General features: G+C 42.5%; 2 long non-coding RNA genes across 2 annotated transcripts in view; both read left to right on the forward strand.

Moving 5' to 3' along the window:
- The window catches only part of LOC144996538 (uncharacterized), a 313,044-nt gene that overhangs the window by 159,154 nt on the left and 135,414 nt on the right, over positions 1-18,476 (forward strand). The gene's annotated exons all lie outside the window — the stretch shown is intronic.
- On the forward strand, positions 6,493-7,184 carry LOC144996529 (uncharacterized). Its single transcript, XR_013659448.1, has 2 exons — positions 6,493-6,563; positions 6,868-7,184. It is a non-coding gene; the product is annotated as an uncharacterized LOC144996529 (long non-coding RNA).

The raw sequence follows: 18,476 nt of genomic DNA on the forward strand, positions 1-18,476 counted from the left end.
AATTAATTAGAATGACAATGAAACTAAAAAAATTAACAAGGATAAACTTCTTTGATGTGTTGCTCCGTATGAATGTTTTCTGTACTTTCTCGTAGATTTGATGGGACCAATTGGGGTTTACCGGCATCTGAACAAATCTTGAACCACATCACCAGCATCTTGCCAGTGCCAGCAACTCCTGGTGGAGATGAGCATGAAACCCTCTTTGGAGAACTAAAACATCAGATTGGTCTTGGACAGGGGTGGGCAAACTACAGCCTGGATTCGGCCCGCCTCCATGTTTGGTCCGGCCCACTGAACAATATCATCAGAGACCCATGTTTATTTATTTATTTTTTTTTTAATATGGCCACACGATCAAGACGTGACATTTTATTCCCCCCTTCTGCAGTCAGTGCTCCAACCTGAAACCCTCTAAAATCTCTCTCAAATAGAACAGTAGACAGTCTGCCCTTTCTACGTTGCAGTTCATCTTTCCCGGTGTAGCTCGTTCTTTTAGAGAGATTATGCTGCTTTTTTTAAACAGCGCACCCTGTTCTGTGTCCTGGAGACCCTGTCAATCAATCTCCTCCTTGCCGTGTCTCTAGTACAGAAACATGGAGCTCAGATCTACAAAAATCTTTGATCGATCAGATCTTTGTTTTCATTCTAAGATCCTTGACCTAATTTCTATGAAGGTTGAGAATTTAAACAAGAGAGAAAAGTATGAAAATGTTCATGTCTGTCTGAGAAAATTGTAGAAAGTGGGCAGTGAGGAGTTTCACTGACATCAGACTCCGTGGATTTTACCGATCACGGGATATTTTTAGAACGTAACTCCTGCAAAAAATGTGGGAACTCTGTACTGGTCAAAAGGTAATGCAGATATATGCGTAGCTGCAGCAGAAGACATAGAAGTGAAATTAGGATTGTGACGAGAGGGGATCAACTATTTTTTTTTTTTTATCTGTATATGTTTCCTGAATTTTTGTCTGTGAAAATCAGTGTTATTTGGTCATTGTTTTATTTCATAAATAATGTTATTTATTTTATTAAAAGGATCATGTATGAATAAAACTTTATTCATATAGCACTTTACAACTCCTTGAAGGTACCAAAGGGCTTCACAATAAAAAAAGAGATCTAAAATGGGAATGTTACGGCCCCAGGCCTTTTGGTGTGTGTATGTGTGTGTTGTGTGTATGTGTGTTGTGTGTGTATGTGTGTCTTTTGCAGAAGCCTCCACCACATCAGTTCACTTCACTTCCTGATTGATGATTGCAGCTTTTCCCTCCTCCAATCACCAGGCTGGGCGGGAAGCATAAAAGCCTGGAGCAGCCTATGTTCCAGTGGGCAGCTGAATTCCTGGGAGGAATCTGTTTGATCAGCTGACCCCCTGTTGTTGGACTTGGCGTTAGAGCCTGTTGGAAACTGCCTGGTTTTCCCCTCTAATTGTGAACTGTGTTTTTGGACTATGTTTGGTACTTTAGTGATGTCCATCTAGTTAAATTTTTCTTTTGGTTATTTATTGCATTAGTGCCTGAGCGTTTACGTTTGTTACCTTCTTTACTTTTGCAGCTGTCATTTAAAATAAACGGCTGCACTGACAGCCATTCAACCCTTACCGGCTTAACATTATTTCTTTATGTTGCCCATTTTCTCCCTCCCCCTGGGTGGGATGTAGCATAAGTGGGGGCTCGTCCGGGATTATTCTTATAGGGTATACGTGGCTGTTTGTTTTGCAGTTTGCATATTTGGCGGCTGCGCAGGGTGCTTACGTGTCCTTGTTGCGGTTTTGTTTGTGCCACGTACACATACCTGTAAAGGGGGAAAAACCATGGCGACTGGCTTTAGTCTTGAGCATTTCATTGCTCACCCATCCTTATCGTTGTTAGATACGTGCCGCAGGTGCGATTTGGAGCAAATTGCGAGTTATTTTGGCGATTCATTTTCGAAACCTATAAACAAGCAGGCTCTTAAGGATCACTTGGTGGGTGATCTGAGGAGAATGGGCGTGGTTCGTCTGACTGTCACTGAGGTGCCTGTGTTGTCCGCGGACGGCGCCTCGGGGAGAGGTGGCCGCGAGCGTGACAGCGGTGCCCCGCACATGGGTGACCGCGTGCACGCGGAGACATCTCCCGTGCTAGAGAGCGATGAGAGGCTCGAGCGGGTAAAACCGCCCTTCAGCCTCCCACGCTACGATCCGCTCTCTCCAGGCAGCGGTGGGTCGCGGGATGATGCGCGACTGAAAGTCCGGCTTGCCCGTCTGCAACTTGAGGCGCAGGAAAGGGCACAAGCCCGTCAGATGCAGCTGGAGATTAAGCGTTTGGAAATTGAGGCTGAGACAGCTGTCAGGATCCGTCAGCTGGAGCTGGAGGCGAAGGCTCAGTTTCCGGCATCCTCAGTTGACGGCGCAAACCCTCCCCTCATTGGATCTTCCACCACGCTGCTTGACGTAAGTAAATTTATTCCACTTGTGCCCGCTTTTCGGGAGAGTGAAGTGGAGTCGTATTTTGCGTCCTTTGAGCGCATTGCTGGCACGTTAAATTGGCCCCGTGATGTTTGGCCATTATTGCTCCACTGTAAAATGTGTGGAAAAGCTCAGGAGGTCGTAGCGTCGCTCCCTCTTGAAGACAGTCTAAACTATGATAAGGTTAAAACAGCTGTTTTACAGGCCTATGAGCTAGTGCCTGAAGCTTACCGCCAGAAATTCCGACAGCAGAAAAAGTCTTTGTCACAAACTCATGTGGAGTTTGCTCGGGAAAAATGCATTCTTTTCGATCGCTGGTGCACGGCATCCAAAGTGGATGATTTCGCTTCTCTCCGTGACCTTATTCTGTTGGAGGAGTTTAAAAGAAGTCTACCTGATCGTGTTGTGGTTTATTTAAATGAGCAGAAGGTAACGTCTATTACATCAGTGGCCGTGCTGGCTGATGAGTATGTGCTGACACACAAAACAACCTTCCCAACATTAGTGGACCACCCGAGAGCTACAGCTGTAACTCAGCCAGCTCGAAACAAAACACATTCGAACAGAGAAACGCGTGAGTGTTACTACTGCCACAAACTTGGACATGTGATCGCTGACTGTGTTCTTCTGAAAAATAAAATTGAACGTGGCCCACCAAGTCCCTCTAGTCTAGACCAAAAGGTGTCGGTGCAATAAATCCGGTGTCAGTTAAATGCGCGGAAACTCCCGACTCCTGTTTTGAACCATTCGTATTCGAAGGTTTTGTCTCACTGAGTGGTGAGCGCACAGATGAACGTCCTGTGTGTATTTTGAGGGATACAGGTGGATCACAGACTGTAATTTTAGCAAACACATTAGACTTTGCAGCGTGTTCTTCCTGCGACTATAATGTCATACTTTGTGGAATTGGCATGACGTACACTCCTCGGCCCGTACACAGAGTCCATTTGAGGTCTGACTTAATATCTGGCATTTTCCCTATGGCCGTTTGTCCGGCATTAACCATGAAGGGGGTCGCTATCTTACTGGGAAACGATGTAGCCGGCGGTAAAGTCGTGCCGCATCTGGAAGTCTTACAAAAACCCCTTTCAGATTTTCATGATCATAATGCACTAGACAAAACAGAGCGCAAGTTGTACCCAGCTTGTGCTGTGACGCGAGCACAGTCCCGTAAAAATGCAGACATTGCCCTCTCTGATAGCATTCTTATGTCAACCTTTTCAGGAGATGAACACTCTCAGAACAGGGTTAATTTTGGTTGTCTTCCTCCAGTCCAGGTGGAAGCTCCTGTGGACAATTGATCTGATTCGGAGCGTTCAAAGCCCGCGCTCCCCATTACACGCACCCGCCTGTGCGCTGAGCAGAGAGCTGATCCAACTCTATGCACATGTTTCTCCATGGTGGTGAGTGATGAGCGACTTGCCAAAGAAAAGTCAGGTTATTTTCTGGATAACGACGTTCTTATGAGGAAATGGTCTCCTTCTGCTGCTGAAACTGTACCCTGGCAAACTGTAAACCAAATCGTTGTGCCTTTAAATTATCGCGCGCAAATACTATCATTAGCACACGAAAGCCAGTTGTCAGGTCATCTTGGGGTGACGAAAACCTATCGACTTCTGTTGAAACATTTTTTCTGGCCAGGTGTTAAACAGGATGTCGTACGCTTTTGTCAAAGTTGCCATGTCTGTCAGATGGCTGGAAAGCCAAACCAGAAAATCCCGCCTGCGCAGTTACAACCAATTCCCATAATTGAAAATCCATTTGATCGCGTCATTGTGGACTGTGTTGGCCCATTGCCTCGCACCCAAAACGGTAACCAGTTTCTGCTCACCATAATGTGTGCAGCCACACGTTTTCCTGAGGCTGTACCGCTGCGGAAAATAACCGCTCATTCTGTCATTAGAGCACTTACAAAATTCTTTTCTACTTTTGGGTTACCTAAAACAATTCAAACGGATCAAGGAACGAACTTCAAATCCGGTTCGTTTAAACAGGTTATCCAAACCCTCGGCATAAATCATATTACATCTAGTGCGTACCATCCGGAATCTCAGGGCGCACTAGAGCGTTGGCATCAAACTCTGAAAGCTATGCTTCGGAAATATTGTTTAGAGTTAAAGAAAAATTGGGATGAGGGCGTCCCTTTTGTTTTGTTTGCGGCACGCGAGTCTGTTCAAGAGTCACTTGGATTCAGCCCTGCTGAATTAGTTTTTTGGCCACACTCCCAGAGGTCCACTTCAAGCGCTAAAAGAAAAACTCTTGTCGCCAGTAGAGGACAAACGGAAAAGTGTGCGTGTCTACGTCCGTGAGTTTAATGATCGGTTACGCTGTGCCAACAAACTCGCTAAAGAGTGTTTGGTCAGCTCCCAACTTAGAATGAAACAAAGACATGACCGTTTCGCTGTGAAGCGTGAGTTTCAACCAGGTGACAAGGTGCTTGCTTTATTTCCGGTTCTGGGTTCGTCTTTGTCTGCCAAGTTCACTGGTCCACTTGAAGTACAACAAGTGTTGAAAAACAACAATTACCTCCTGGGCAGTTCTGACAAACGGCGTGAAGCTCGCGTTTGCCATATAAATATGTTGAAGCCATATCACTCGCGTGAAGTTTCAGAGCCCATTGTGACCCCAACTCCACAGATTTCTGCAGCAGTCACTGTACAGCCAGAAAAGCATGAAGAACCTGAGGAGGATGACGGTCTGCGCATTCCTAATTCACCTCGCTCCTGTGCTAGGCTGCCTAACTCTGAGATACTCAAAGTTCTTCCTGCTAAACTTAACCATTTGGAGGAGACTCAGAAACGTGACGTTTTAGCATGTGTTTCACAATACACGTGCCTTTTCAGTGATGTACCAAGTTCCACTACTGTTCTTAAACATGATATTGCCGTGAAAACAATTAAACCAATAAAGCAACACCCGTACAGGGTTAATCCTGAAAAGAGAACTCTCATGAAACAGGAAACTGACTATTTAGTTACAAATGGCCTTGCAAAGCCCAGTGTCAGTCCCTGGAGCTCCCCATGTCTGGTTGAAAAGAAACCTGATGGAACCCCTCCGTTCATCACAGATTTCAGAAAAGTCAATTCAGTCACAGTTCTCGATTCCTATCCTCTTCCCAGGATGGATGACTGTATTGACAACATTGGCAATGCAAACTTTGTAACCAAGCTTGATCTTCTAAAAGGATATTGGCAGGTCCCTTTGACAGAGCGTGCCTCAGAAATTTCAGCCTTCGTTACTCCTGACACATTTCTACAATATACAGTTATGCCATTTGGATTGTGTAATGCGCCAGCCACTTTTCAGCGTTTAATGAATATCGTCCTTGCTGGCCTTCAAAATTGCAGTGCCTATCTGGATGACGTAGTCATCTACTCCTCAACCTGGGAGGAGCATGTTGAGATGCTGCACACAGTATTCTCCCGTTTGGAAAACGCGTCACTCACATTAAACCTAGCCAAATGCGAATTTGGACAGGCTACAATTACTTACCTGGGGAGACAAGTAGGACAGGGAAAAGTTCGACCCTTGGAAGCCAAGGTTGAAGCAATTTTGAGCTTCCCCACTCCTACCACCCGTCGTGACTTGCGTAGGTTCCTTGGTATGGTAGGATACTACAGGAACTTTTGCAGAAATTTTTCATCTGTCGCCTGTCCCCTTACCAATTTGGTGAGTCCCAAGGTAAGATTTTCTTGGAGCCCCGAATGCCAGCATGCTTTTGACAGTGTGAAGTCTTTATTGTGTCATGCACCTGTTCTAGCTGCACCAGACCCCTCTCTGCCTTTTGTGCTGGAAGTTGATGCCAGCCAAAAGGGTGTTGGCGCAGTCCTTCTGCAGGAGAATGCAGATGGCGTTGAACATCCGGTCTGTTACTTTTCTAAAAAGTTTAACAAACAACAGCAAAACTATTCCACCATAAAACAGGAAACTTTGGCATTGTTGCTCTCACTTCAGCATTTTGATGTGTATGTTGGATCTAGTTCTCTGCCAGTTGTTGTTCGCACTGACCATAACCCACTTGTTTTCCTGTCTCGTATGTATAATCACAACCAGCGTCTCATGCGTTGGGCTTTGTTGGTGCAGGACTACAACCTTCAAATCCATCACAAGAAAGGTACAGAGAACCTGTTAGCAGATGCACTGTCCAGGTCTGGGTGATTCCGGTTTTTCCATCGTTCGGTGATGTTACATACACACACTTGATTTTGTTTGGTGGTTCTGGTTGCAAACCCTTAGGGTTAAGGGCTTGCAACTTAAGGGGAGGGGTGTTACGGCCCCAGGCCTTTTGGTGTGTGTATGTGTGTGTTGTGTGTATGTGTGTTGTGTGTGTATGTGTGTCTTTTGCAGAAGCCTCCACCACATCAGTTCACTTCACTTCCTGATTGATGATTGCAGCTTTTCCCTCCTCCAATCACCAGGCTGGGCGGGAAGCATAAAAGCCTGGAGCAGCCTATGTTCCAGTGGGCAGCTGAATTCCTGGGAGGAATCTGTTTGATCAGCTGACCCCCTGTTGTTGGACTTGGCGTTAGAGCCTGTTGGAAACTGCCTGGTTTTCCCCTCTAATTGTGATCTTTGTTTTTGGACTATGTTTGGTACTTTAGTGATGTCCATCTAGTTAAATTTTTCTTTTGGTTATTTATTGCATTCGTGCCTGAGCGTTTACGTTTGTTACCTTCTTTACTTTTGCAGCTGTCATTTAAAATAAACGGCTGCACTGACAGCCATTCAACCCTTACCGGCTTAACATTATTTCTTTATGTTGCCCATTTTCTCCCTCCCCCTGGGTGGGATGTAACAGGGAACAAACGTTTTAAACTAAAAACTAGAGAATAATCTGTTTTTGAATATAATTTTTAATCCAAATGTTTTCATCTACATTCCATGTTATATCATTCTCACTCCACACATCTGCTCCTCGAATTTTAGAACCAAATATGGCCCACGAGTTAAAATAATTGCCCACCCCTGGTCTAAGAGCTTCTTTGCAGTGGGAATCAGCTATTGAGAACTACATCACCCTAAAAAAACATGGCTGATCTGTAAAACCTTTAGGGACGTATTTGCATTGTACCTTAACCAGGAGATCCCAAAACCAGCAGGAAGCACACTCAAGACCTGGATTTGGGCACCCAAAACTTGACTAATACAACATTTTTATGTATGGTATCAGCCATATGTCATTTTCCTCACCCTCCTGTCATTTCATGTGTCAAATAAAGTTTTATATGCATGAAAAAAACTTTACAAAAATGTCTGTAGTCCAGTATTTTTTATTACAGAACAAGCTGACAAAGCAGTATATAAAAAAAATGTTGCAGTAAAACTTAGGTTTCAAAGTGTAACAGAAAGTATAACAGATATTGTAGCCCTGAAATATAACTGTGTGGCAACATTAACATACAAAAAAATGTATTGGTCTAAAAGCACCCAAAGCCAGGGGAATTCTTGATTGATTCCAAAGTCCATGTTGGCTTTACAGGCACTATAGGAATCCAAAAGAGGAATCTTTAAAATGTTGTCACAGGTAATTGCCATTGGTAATCTTGATGTTGAGGAATATAGGAAGTGAAGGCATGGCAGAGGACTAATTCCAGCAGGAAGAACACGTGGCACACCCAAAGCAAACATTAACACCTCCTCCAAGGTCATGGCGCTATCATCTTCTAAAAGTAGATAAAAAAAATTGACAATACAAACCACCTATATTAAAATTTAGGATGATAATAGGATGATTTTTATCGCATTTTATGCATTAATGACACTATTTCACATTTTCACAAATAAGAAACTGTGTTTAATGTATTCTTTACTATCGAAATCCAAATTTTGTCCAGGTTTTAGCAGTCCAAGTCCAGCGGTTTTTCAATAAGACCTGGGGCCTCATTTATAAACGTTGCGTACGTACAAAAGAAGGCGTACGCCACTCTCTACGCAATAGTTGAGATTTATAAAAAGCAAACTTGACGGGAAAATGTGCGGTCCTCCACGCAAGCTCTGACCCAGGCGTACGCACAAAAACGGGTGAAATGAGAAATGGCGACACCGTCGGCAGATGGAAGAAACACGTGAAAGTGACAGTGTGTGCCAAATCATGCTGGCATGTGCTGTGCTACACAATGTGGCACAGCTTAAAAACGTGCCTCTACCCCCTGGCGCTGATTGCTGTGTTGGCCCCGACCCTGAACCCCATCCCCACGCATTTGAGCCATTTGCTGCTGTTGTGCGCCAGCGTTTGGAAGTGATGCGTCGCTTATAAAGAAAAAGAGGTGTGGAAAATATTATTTATTTAAGAATTCCCTCATCGTGCAGTTTATATCAGTCAGGGCGATCTTGATTTCGCCCAACTCCTTGGCCACCTCTCTGATTGAACTACTGACTTCCCTCTGCATTTCAAGGACTGCATCGGTGAGGAAACGTCCACTGCTGGAGGGTTGAGAGCCGCGTGCCGTGGAGACGCTGGGTCCAGACGGCTGCTCAGCTGCAGCATCATAACCACTGGCCCCGCTGGAACACGCAGCAACTAAAATAAAATTGTTCTATATTAATAATCTGTAATTGTGTAGCCTGCATACATGTGACTTGACTGGATTCATTTTAATTATTTCTCTTACCTGTGTCACCCTGACCCTGGCGCGTCGGCGTCCCCTCCGTCTCAGTCAGGTGACTGAGGCGGAGGAGGACGCTGATAAGGGGGACTTAATAGGGATTCCCCAATAATAGCGGCCAGTTTCTCATCAAGAGGGGTCAGCTCCGGTCCCCCCCCCCCCACCCCCCCACGTGGCGGACACACTCTGCCGATGCAGCGCTAGACGTTTTTTTGCCTCGACTTTGATGTCCGATCATTTCTTTCATTTCTTTTTTATTTCGGCCACGGTCCGAGGTTGTGAGGCTACAGCATTTACGGCGTCTGCCACCGTTTGCCACTCACGTGCCTTTTTGGCATTAGTAATGTCCACACTGTGCCCTCCAAACAACGTTTTATCCTCTTTTCCACCTCGCCAACGATAACTTCTACTTCACATTGAGTGAAGTTACGTTTTTTTGATTTCCTCTCTGTGTTTGCCATGATTTGGCAAGCCATGAATATTAATTTGTGGGCGTTTCACGGACTATTTATGGGCAACTATGGGCGTGTCATGTAGCCGCAAAAGCTGCGCTGCATTTAGAATCGGTTGTGATTTATAAAGGGAAAGATGCGTAGGATGTGCGTGCGCACGGTTTAATAAATCCGAATATTTCTGTGCGTACGCACGTCCTATGTTTCATCCGTACGCCACTTCTGACGCAAATCCTACGCAAAGTTTTATAAATGAGGCCCCTGGTCTGAGGTGGACTTAGTGCATAAAATGCGATAAAAATCAACTTATTTCACATTTTCACAAATCAGAGAAAGGTTTCACAAATCAGCAACTGTGTTTAATGTATTCTTTACAATCAAATGCATAATTGAATCCAGGTTTAATCAGTCCAGGTCCTGTGGTTTTTGAACAGGACGCGGTTTTGATCTTAGTGTGAAAAATGCAGTGGAATGTTCCTTTAGTGCAGTGTTTCAACCTTTTTTGAGCCACGGCACACTTTAACCTTGACAAAAATCCCGCGGCACACCAGCATCCAAAAAAATAGATAAATAAAAAAAAAAGAAAAAGCTCAGTCTGTATTGATCTACAGCCGCTCTGCAATCCACATGCATTTTTGTGATAATTGTTGAAGAAAACGCTGGAAGCTGCAGCTGTTTTTTCTAAAAGATGTATTAAAAATTAAGTCAAAAGATTCAAAAACTGTTTGATGTGTGTTCGTTGTTTTAAGACGTTAAGAGGATAGACTCATTGTGCGCTAAGACAGTCACTTTACTGCATCATGGGAGATGTAGTGCCCGTAATCCGCCGACCGCAGAAAGACCAGCGTCTTTGAGCTTCATGGTTTTGTTCACTTGTTCCAGTCTGATACCAGATTATGTGGAAAGCTACACCGCTAAAGACGAGCTTTAGCTGGTATTTTTGTTAGAACAGAGAGACTTTTTTGCGCTAAATCGAAACAAGGAAGTGAATACTTTAACCACTTCTGATTGGTCAGACTGATGACATGTGATTAAGCCTTCAAGAATGATTGGTGGAGACAGTTAAAGGGGCGGGACTTTTCCTTACACAGTTATAGCTGCAGCTAAATCGCGGTATACCGTTATTCTTATCAAAATGTCTTTAATAGAATCATATAAACACAAAGAAAAAATAATTTTATGATATTTCATATTCTTAACTTCTCAGTGTTTTATCAGGGCCTGTTTGGATGAACACAGAGCTGATTTCCTGGAGATGGTAATTGCTTTTAGATCAGTTAATGAGGGCAATTTCTCACGGCACACTTGACCATCTCCCACGGCACACTAGTGTGCCGCGGCACACTGGTTTAAAAACACTGCTTTACTACCCTCGCAAAGCGCTAAAGCTGTGAATCAAATGCTAACTTCAGCGTTGTTCCACCATGTAGCCATTAGGCTAAAAACATTAGCTTAAAGCTAAGCTTCTCCCACCTGTGTGTGCAGCTAGTAGGTACAAGCTCTGAAACACATTTTTTAGACTGACGGCCAGCAGAGACTTTGCCGCGCGGCAAAGGAGAGGCGGTAGACCAAAATTTGCCCCGCAATTAATTAGCTTTTGGCGTGAACGCAGCATGCTAAGTGGTCTTTTTGCTCTTTGCAGTGTTTATTTTTTATTTGCATTTCCTTTTCTTTTTGTTTGCAGTTGCATTTTCTTTTTGCTTCCCTTTTTTTTTTGCTGCAATGGCGGTTTTCGGGCACCGTATTTTTGTATTTAATGTTGTTTTTTTGTGTTTTTAAGGTTTGTTTTGTGTTTTTTTTAACTGTTTTTATTTATTTAGTTAGTTGTGGATTTTTGTGGGCCATCACATTTGGGGGCCTCCATTGCATTTAGAGGAGCATTGCCCTTCTTACCCATGCCAATTTCCTGCCTTGTTTTCCAGCAGAAAACTTGGAACTTTTGTCAGTGAAGGTGTGCAGGTGTTTTTGTTTGTGTGTTTCTGTGTGTGTGTGTGTTTTTATGTATGTATGCGTGTGTGTTTGTGCGTGTGCGTGCAGGCGTGTGTGTGTGAAAACTGAGAAGCAAGGAGATAGGAAATGGCTGAAGCACAATACATAGGCTGCAATTAATCTTGATGTACTTCCCCTGATTCATTTAGCTATGCTTTATTGTAAATCATGTAATGCTGTGATGGCATTTACCATTGACTCACTACAAGGACAAAAAAGTTCAAATTGGAAAATTCTGCAAAACTAAGCGCTTTGATCAGTGATGATTCTGCAGATTTAGTGTAAAACCCTTTTATAATCTAGACACAATACAGTACTGATATGTAGAAATACATCTTCATTATTGATCCAGGATGTTTCATCACTCGTTATCACCTTGGCCTCTGCTTCCACATCATTGTCTGAGCTTGAAAAGTTGTTCTCGAAGCAAATGTTTTTCCTGCATATGAAATAGTGTTTTATGTTTGTTTGTGTAAACAAAAGTAAGATCCATTACGCATAAATTTCATCTATCCATATTCTTCGGCTCATCCGGGACTGAGTCAAGGGGGGCAGCAGTCTAAGCAAAGATGCGTAGACTTCCCTCTCCCCGGCCTCTCCCTCTAGAACTGGGGGGACCCCAAGGCGTTTCCCAAGATGTGATCTCTTCTGCGTGTCCTATGTCTTCCCTGGGGCTTCCGTCCAGTGGGACATGCCTGGAACACCTTACCAGGGAGTCGTCCAGGAGGCATCCAAATCAGATGCCTTAGCTACTTCAACTGGCTCCTCACGATGTGGATCATAAAATCCTTCTTTAACCATTCTTTACTGTAAATTTCTATTACAAATAGATTATATTTTGGTTGACACACATACACACAGGAGCATTACAGAAGCTGAAATCTTATTTATTTAGAGTTTTGGAAATTTAAAGGCCTCCACCTGCTCTTGTTAGCTGTGGATTTATAAAGCAGCCCTGCCTGTTTGTATGCCAACTTGAACAGACACTCACATCATGGTGCAGGCAGAAAGCTAACTGAAGCCTCTAACATCCATCTGTTCTCTATATGCTCAAACATTTGGATCTCATAAATCTTCTTTGCACAAACAGCAATGAGCCAATTATTTAAACACATTTAAATTCTGGAGTCACAACAGATGACTTTTAGAGATTTGCTTAAGGATGACATCGCCTGGAAACCTGATTGTGCACATTCAGAGGAGGGCATATGTTGGTAAAAGATTGGAGCTGCTAGGAAAGAGGCCTAGAGGAAGACCAGAGGAGGTTGACGGATGTAGTGAAGGGTAGTTAGTGTGAGTGAGGATGATGCGGAGGATAGGGTAAGATGGACCAATGGAATAGCTGTAGTGACCCCTAAAGGTAGCACCTGAAACGCTGTAAACGCGCAGTCTTGAACAAGCTTTTAACATATGTTTCACACTTGACTGTCGCTACTCGATACCAGTGTATGCACTCAGAATTGGAAGAGGATAGATGGGAAATGTCAAAGCGGTGCAAATCGCAGATCCAGGCTTTTTCTTTCACAGCTCTATTCTGGTATGACTTGGTGTTATATAATAACAGCTGGGCACAAACTCTAATTATTATGATCAATTTTCAAAAGGTTGTCACGTCCATTAATTCAAAAAGACGCTACACATATGTAATTACCAAATCTGAGTTACTGATTGGTTAAATTTCAATTGGTTTAACTTTCACAATGTTCATTGGTGGCATGTTTTGGACACAGAGCTTAAAAACTGACTTAAAAGCAACGCGTGAACGCAACAGTTTTGAACACAAAATCCTGACGTATGAAGTTACGTAAAATTTCATTACAAGTGGCTGCTTGAACGCAGGTTACTGGGCCTGTTGTGAAGGCAGCAAAAGACAAAATTAATGAAGAAGTTCAGTTTTTTAATAAATTGAACTTACTTCCGCTTACTTACTTTTTTTCTGCTTCTGTGGGAAAAAAAAACTGCTTGAGTGAAGAACTAGTAATTTAAATGGATTGGTGGTTGTGGAAACTCCCTCCTGGCTTTAGACCAATTATCTTTTATCTTATCTGTGTGGAATAGTGGTTAACCCTTGTGCTATCCTAGGCAGTTTACCATTAGGAGTTGGGTCATCTAGACCCACTAGACAGTGCGCTGAACCTTTTTTCTTCAATGATTTGTGATCTTCACTGGTATCCATGGATTACATGAAATCTTTCCACCTTTATCCACCTTTGTCATGGTAGGGAGAACACGCCAATGTAAGGGTGGGGTTATCTAAGATAGCACAAGGGTTAAGTGTACATGATCTCTGGTCGTGGGGAATCCCTGCCTCATTTACTGCTTCCTAATTGGAAATTGACTGAAATGAATCAAATCATTTTGAGGGTTAAACCTATAAATCATCAGGGTATTTTTTAGAAGTCTACACTAGTGTGTAGTCTGCTAATGTTCCTCTGCAGGGCTAAACCCGCAGAAAGTTTCATCCCAAAAATATCTTGCTGTTTGTGTTGTTACACATCTTTATCTTTACTGATTAAGATCGGCCGTTAAGTTTTTACACAAGGGTTTCACCCAAACTAAATGAAAATGACTACTCCAAAATAAAAGCATTTTTTTTATACAATAACAAAAGAACATAATAGTAAGTGCATGCAGGTTATATGGTGTTGCACCCTGGTCTTTAATTCTGAGGAAATAGAGCTCAACAAAATAAGGAAATAACAAATTGTAAGATAAACAATATTTAATAAATTTTCAGTTTGCTGGACCAAAGCAATGTCTCTTTTAAGGAACAGAAATAGAGTGGCCCAGAGTTAAACAAATTTCTCTTTTTTATCTCTCAAGTGGCTAATTACACCTCTCAGGACGCCCCTCTGTGTGGATCAGTTGTCAATGTGTTGAAAGCCTACTGCAAATGCAGGGTCTGATTCTAATTGGTTTATCTGAAGTGTAATGCGAGCTGCGGATGTGTGTCTGCACCTGGATGCAGAAATGCATTAGGGACGGGTCACAATGTCAATCTTTGTTCATTAAAAGTTACAAAATGTATACAAGAAATACATTGTTTCTGTCTGTTCTAAAACAGTAGTAATGCAAATATCTAACAACGGCTCAAATGTAGCACTTTTGCTGCATCACTTGAATAATTTTACTGACAACCCGCATGGGAGAACACGAAGATCAAAACACAAAGCAGTTTCATGCCATGTTGTCATCAATTTTGCTTTTCTTTTTCTACATTGTTATCACTATCAATATAGAAATTTGATTATTATTATTATTGATCCAGATTAGTGTTTATATATGACAAATATGTGTCAGATGTTGCTATATGTTCATTTCACTGTGTATATTAATCTACTGTATACAGTAGATGGGTATCTGAAACTGAATGTGTACTCAAAAGAGAGAGCACTATAATGTATAGTGGGTGCACTGGGTGTGGTAAAAATAAAAATTGGTCCAGCACATGGGGGTGGGAATTTAATTATCCTATATTCACACAGTCTTCAGCAAAGCACTCATTCTAAACTTTTGCATTGTGCAGGTTTTTTAAGACCATTTTTTGGCTCTACATAAAACAAAAATGCAGCCGTTGAATGCGTATTAATAATTAAACCAGTTGAACTTGGACCAATCTGAGACTCAGATTTAGTAGTGATGTAAGGGTAGCGTCCTTTTTCATTTACAGAAGTGTCAACTTTTTTTAAATTGGCCATGAAGAAAAAAATTTATTTATTTATTTATTTTTTTTGCTTGGCTGAAATTAAATTACACCAAGTCTTTAATATCAGAATAGAGCCATGGGACAACAGTGGCTCAGGTGGTTGAGCAGGTCGTCCAATGATCGAAGGGTTGGCGGTTCGATTCCCCACTCCCACCAGCCAAATGCCGTTGTGTCCTTGGGCAAGACACTTCACGCCCCTTGCCTCCAGTGTGGCTCCACTGGCGTGTGCATGTGTATGAATGATCCTGGTGATGGTAGGCGCGAACTGGCAGCCACGCCTCTGTCAGTCTGCCCCAGGGCAGCTGTGGCTACAACCGTAGCTTACCATCACCAAGTATGAATGAGGAGTGAATGAATAATGGCCACAATGTAAGCGCTTTGAGCATCTGGAAAAGCGCAGATTAATCTAATCCAAGCAAGATTTGTGAAATTTGCACCGCTTTGAAATTTCACACCAACCCGTTCCAACCATTGATACATTACATGTGCTAGGATCGGTTAGCAGCACACCTGTGTGAACACTGTATGCAAAAAGAGCATTCAAGTGCATCATATGCCTGGTGATTACTTCTTCTCACTCTGTTTCGAGAATTTTTTGTAATGTTTGTTTTTATCTTTTTATATTTTTCCCTTTTAACCCTTGTGCTATCTTAGATAACCCCACCCTTGCATTGACATGTTATCCCTTCCATGACTAAGGTGGATAAAGGTGGAAAGATTTCATGTAATCCATGGACACCAGTGAAGATCACAAATCATTGAAGAAAAAAGGTTCAGCGCACTGTCTAGTGGGTCTAGATGACCCAACTCCCAATGTCAAAGTGCCTAGGATAGCACAGGCGTTACAGCATATGCCAGAAATAAAATTTTGCCATCACCATGAAGCTTTGGCACAATTTCAATAGGGAATATCTACCTCATTTATGAGTAAGCTGGGTTCTTGCGTTACTCACCCTTCAATTAAGCCATCACTCAAAACCAATAGCTAAATCCCCCTCCTTCTTCTCAGTCGATCACAATCATGTTCCTGCTTTTAAACTCATGGACCTTTGTGTTATGGTGCTTGTCAGTCTCCTCCCCCTCCTGCTCTGCTCTTGACTCCACCAGCTGGGACCAATTCACCTCATCACCTGCTTCAGCTCTTAAGGAGTATCAGCCCCGGTATCCAACGCCAGTTCGTTGCCCCTTATGGTGACTAAACCTGGTCTCAGTCTAAGTTCATGTTTATGTGTTCAAGTCTTGCCTTGACTCTAACTGATCTCTCCCTGCCTCAGGATTCCAGCCTTCAAGTGTCTCCAGTGTGGAAGTCAGTCCCAGCCCTCCAGAAGCCCTGTGATAACTTTAAGCTCAGTAAAGCTACTACCTCCAGCCACACCACAAGCCGCTGTCCTCACCAGCCTCTTACCAAGCCATCACCATCTCTCCTGGAAGGAAAATAAAAACTCTTACTTACCTCTCACCTTCCATTGTCCTCATTCTGGGTTCCAGCATCTGGGTCTGTCCATCCTACAAGTCATGACAGTTTGTCTCTCTACTTTCTAGACCAGGGGTGGGTAAACTATGGCCCGGGGGCCATACGTGGCCTGTTAAACTATTTAATCTGGCCCCCCCAGACTGGAATAAATTACACTGATAATCATTTTTACTGTTTTATTTTCTCTGTAGTTTTATTATATGGGGCACTACAAATAAAGTGATATTTGTTACGGAGAAATATATTCTTCATTCATGTCGTGTTGAAAAAATTTGTTTTTTTCTGACGTGTTTTCAAATCAGGCAATTTTTCCAAACATTCATACATCATATTAATGCAGCATTTCTCTAAATTTCTTTCTTATTTTGGATTACCGAAACACTCCACACATCTCCTCCTGGTCCGGCCCTTTTGTCAAATTTTAGAACCCTTTGTGGTACACGGGTCCAAAGGTTTGCCCACCTCTGTTCTAGACAGCTTTCCCAGCCCTCCTCTGCCCAATTCTCCACCTGGACAAATACTATGTTGTGGACTTGCCTCTACCACCATCAGCGTCTAGACTCTGGGGTTTATCCATCTATGGTCTGAGCTCATCCCACCAGGATAAAGATATCTGTTCAGAGCATATCTGCCAAATAAAAATAATAGTACAATTCTTTATTTGCAGTCATAAGAACTCTTCTTATTGAAAGAAACAACATCCCCGGTTTGTTTTATCAACTCCCCTTTTGGGGCAATGAAACAGCTTTATTAATCAAGAAAGTTGTTCTGGATAAGCCCAGTATGTTTCAAAATTTACAAGAAATATGTGTTTTCTCTAATGTGAGTACAATTGAAATCACACGGAACATTTTATGAATTGTAAATGAGCCTTTGGTGTATTTTGATAAAGTTTTGGAAACATGTCTGAAAGTGTGAAAATGTATTTATGGCAAAAATAAATAACAGCAAGAAAAGTTCTAGGCAAAGAAAAAACGGCTTTTTCGGCTAAAAATGAAACTTTAAAAATAGCTGATACTAATCATTATGACAACAATGGGAGGCTTTGAGACTCTTTTCCTAATTTTGGCAACACAGCAGCTTGACTGAGCTTGTGGTGCCATGGAGATCTGTGAAACAACAAAGATTAAAATTGAAGTGGGACAGCTTACTGGATCTGAATCAAAGAACTGTGGCAGTGTTCAGACTAACTCAATAGGCATGACTGAAATGGGTAGAGAATAATAGGACCCCCCTCGCCACATGAAAAAAGGATATGGCCACTCTGTATGGGAGATTTTGGATACTGCTGCCATTTCTTATTGATATCATATATGGCTGACATGTTTAAATAAGAATGGATGCTTACTGGAGGAAAAACCTGTTATGAGTGGTAAGTTAGAAACTCGATGTGAAAGGCATCCTATGTGGTAAAAGAAACACATCAAATAAGGGAGGGTGGCTAAAGCATCAGCAGATTAATGGTGGGCCAAAGAAAGTGTGAAAAAAAGGACAGACTATAAAGGACAATTGTAAGATTGTATAAAAGACAGCAATTGACCGAGAGAATGACAAATAAATGATCATGAAGGAAAGGGGAACAGGTTAGATTACAAGGCCATTTCACGAGGATGACAACTCATAGTATGTCATAGGGAAAGAGAGTAGGACAACAGGAGGGGAAGAAGTACATATACAGTATATATATATATATATACACACACACACAAGCCTGATAGCTTGAGGGTCCTGCACAGTATCTTAGCTGTTCCTAGCACTGCGCTCTTCTGGACTGAGAGGTCTGAGGTCTTTCCAGGAATCT

Source organism: Oryzias latipes, chromosome 12 (genome assembly GCF_053564925.1).
Source record: "Oryzias latipes strain Hd-rR chromosome 12, Olatipes_Hd-rR_3.1".
Taxonomy (NCBI): Eukaryota; Metazoa; Chordata; class Actinopteri; order Beloniformes; family Adrianichthyidae; genus Oryzias; species Oryzias latipes.